This window comes from Carlito syrichta, unplaced genomic scaffold (assembly GCF_000164805.1).
Source record: "Carlito syrichta isolate Samal-C Ts95f unplaced genomic scaffold, Tarsius_syrichta-2.0.1 Scaffold315477, whole genome shotgun sequence".
Lineage (NCBI taxonomy): Eukaryota > Metazoa > Chordata > Mammalia > Primates > Tarsiidae > Carlito > Carlito syrichta.
Window position 1 is genome coordinate 175,422 of NW_007259573.1, and position 3,571 is coordinate 178,992.

Consider the following 3,571-nt stretch of genomic DNA (forward strand, 5'->3'; position numbering starts at 1 on the left):
CCAAGTAGCTGGAACTACAGGCACGCGCTGCCACGCCTGGCTAATTTTTGATTTATTGTAAAGATGAGGTATCACTAGGTTGCCTGGGCGGGTCTCGAACCCGCGGGCTCAGGCATTTCACTCACCTCAGCCTCCCAAAGTGCTGGGATTACAGGCTGAGCCACCAAGCCCAGCTACTTTTCATTTTTAAAGCCTTTCTTTAGATAGAAGTTAGTGAGAAAGTTCAATATATTGATCAGATAAAAGTGAAACTACTTTGAAGTAGGGGTGGGACCTTTTACTTTCTTGGTAGAATGCCTAAGATGTTTCCATTGGAAATTGCTGTCTTATGGAATTAGTGATTTTTTTTTTCTTTCTGTCATTTTATAATCTATTTTGACTTTTGCAAGATAAGTTTTTCAGTCTTGGAATAATTTTAATGACAGAATATTTATGTCTATAACTTGTATATTTTAGTTATTTTTGAACTGTTTCCTTGTGAGTTTTTCACAGTTCATTATTTTTGTTTTGATATTTTATTTTATTTTATTTTTTATTTTTTTGAGTTGGAGTCTCACTCTGTCACCCAGACTGGAGTGCAGTGTCCGCTCCCGGCCACCTCAGCCTGCTGGGCTCCGGCGATCCTTCCACCTCAGCCTTCCAAGTAGCTGGAACTACAGGCGTGTGCTACCACACTCAGCTAATTTTTTGATTTGTTGTAGAGATGAGGTCTCGCCAAGGTGCCCAGGTGGGTCTCGAACCCACGGGCTCAGGCAATTCACTCACCTCGGCCTTCCAAAGCACCAGATTACAGGCTGAGCCACCAAGCCCATCCTCTTTTGATATTTTAGAAGGTATTATCCAGAAAACTTTTATAAGAAAAATGTTTTATTATAAGTCCTTTTGATTGAATTAACTTAAAATATGGCTTGTTTTACATTTTTGAATGGGTAATACATTCAAATAGAACAAAATTCAGAAGCAACAAAAGCTTGCACAATGAAAAGGCTCCTTGTCCCCATCTGCCAACCACTCAGGTCTCTTACTCTGAGGCAGCTAATACCACTTTCTTAGCTTCCTGTTATTCTTCTAGTAAAGGGTGGCAGTGTACATGTAATGTATTAGCAAACAAAAATGGATTTTTCCTTTTTTTAACATGAAATGAGCATGCTGTGTACATTGTTTTGTTTATTTGCTTTACCTGCTTTTTTCACGTAAGAACTGATCCCCGAGATACAGTGTTATCAGTAGGAAACTATATTGAATTTTATTGAACAGGAGTATCATTATTTATCCAGTCCCCTGCTGATAATTGTTTTCAGTCTTTTGTTATTGCATTCAATGATACAATAAATATTTTATACCTGTCTTTTACAGATATATGAGTATATGTGTAGGATAAAAGTCTAGAAGAGGAATTACTGCATCTCAGTATAGTTGCAGTTGTAGTTTTGATAAATATGCTAAGTTGCCCTATATAGAAAGTACAAAACTCCCACCAACAGAATGTTAATGCCTGTCTTCTTATCCTCTTACCTGAACAGTGTGTCAGCAAGTCTTTGCCGATCCGATGGTGAAAAGTGGTTTCTCATTGTACAATGACCCTGGATTTATAGTGGTTCCTCTTGTGTTGAGTTTAGTGGGAGATGATCCCCTCATAAGTTGAGATTTGCATTGCTTTAACTATGAATAAAGTCAAACATCTTTTCTTATAACTAACAGCCATTTCTTTCCCCCTGTTTCATGAGCTATGTACATACATATCTTTTGTTCTTTTATTTTGTAGAGCTGATAATCTTATTTCTTACTGATTTGCAGGAGTTCTTTATTTTTTAGAAAAATCAGGTATATTCTAGCCAGGCACGGTGGCTCACTCCTATAGTTCCAGCACTTTGGGAGGCGGAGGTAAGAGGATTGCCTGAGCCCAGGCATTTGAGACCAGCCTGGGCAAATTGACAAGACCTCGTCTCTACAATAAATTAAAAAATTAGCTGGACGTGGTGGTGCATGTCTGTGGTTCCAGCTACCTGGAAGGCTGAGGTGGAAGGGTCGCTGATGTTATATTGCTGATGTTATATTGCAGTTATATTGCTGATGTTATATTGCTGATGTTATATTGCAGTGGTCCCAGGAATAAGAGGAAAGGACTAAGGAAGGAAGGACAAGAGGTTACTGATTTGTTTTTTTAAGAACGTCCCTGAGGGAGAAGAAAAATGAACACATGGTTATTTTTAAAGGGAAATAGGACTTTATTTTTGTTTGTTTTTTTCCATGACTGGAGGTGGAGGTGGAGTGGGAGGAAAGAGATAGGAGGATGGATAAGAGAGAAGATAGAGAGGGAAGGTACAGAGCTATCTTTTTTTTTTCCACCCCGAGTTGGTGTCTCACTCTGTCGCCCAGGCTGTAGTGCAGTGGCACACTCACAGTCACCCTAGCGTCGACCTGCTGGACTCCAGCTATCCTTCCGCCTCAGCCTTCCAAGTAGCTGGAACTACAGGTGCACTACCATTCCTGGCTAATGTTGTATTTTATTGTAGAGACGAGGTCTCGCCAAGTTGCCCGGGCTGGTCTTGAACCTGCGGTCTCAGGCAATTCACTTGGAATTACAGACCGAGCCACTCTGAACCTGACCCAGAGCTATCTTAAAGCAGAAGAGAAGTGAGCTATGAAGATAATAGGAAGTAGGTGTCTTTGTTGACCAGGTGGATACCCAATACTTGAGGCTGTGGCACTGGAGGGGAACTGTGTGGGGCTGGCTCAGCCAGTGCAGAGAATCCTTGAACGTGTCCCGCTGCCCAGCCTCCTTTAGCTCCCTGCACCAGCAACGGGTGTTGGCTGGAAGCAGCTATGCCCAATCCAGGATCTCTGCAAAGGCTTGAGTTCCGTTAATTCATGCAAAATCTGCATTTTATTCTATAGGATATCCATGGTTGTTTTAGTATTTATAAACAGGTTTTTTTCCCCTCTAATGTTTAAGTAAAATTTATTCTGCAGAAAGATTGTGCCATGTCTACATACGGCTTCAAATATCCATGATGAAGTATCCCAGTTTGAGAAACAATGATGATGGTATCAGTTAGGAATAAGGAAAAGAATTGCTGAGCAGTGCCAGTTCGTGGGTTTTTTTTTTTTCCTAAATCTTTTCAGTGCTGAGGACCTATAAGAGTAATGAAAAAATTCAAAAGTTGGGGGCCATGTAATTGGAAACAAACTTAATTTGTTCTTATTCTTTTGTTTGAAATTGAAAAGGGGAGGAAATATAAAACTGATTTTATCAGCTTTGTTTCTTTTCTTTTTTTAAAAACAGCAGGCCGGGCACAGTGGCTCACGCCTAAAATCCCAGCACTTTGAGAGGCTAAGGTGAGAGGATTGCCTGAGCCCACGGATTTGAGACCAGCCTGGGCAACATGGTGAGACCACGTCTCTACAATAAATCAAAAAATTAGCCAGGCGTATTGGCGCATGCCTGTGGTTCCAGCTATTTGGAAAGCTGAGGCAGAGGATCACCTGAGCCCAGCAGGTTGAGGCCGCAGTGGCCGTGAGCATGCCACTGCAATCCAGCCTGGGTGACAGAGTGAGACTCCAACTGAAA

At 41.3% G+C, this 3,571-nt stretch overlaps 1 protein-coding gene across 2 annotated transcripts in view; it reads left to right on the forward strand.

The window, feature by feature from the left end:
- SNX4 (sorting nexin 4) overlaps positions 1 to 3,571 on the forward strand; it is an 80,134-nt gene that overhangs the window by 47,937 nt on the left and 28,626 nt on the right. The gene's annotated exons all lie outside the window — the stretch shown is intronic.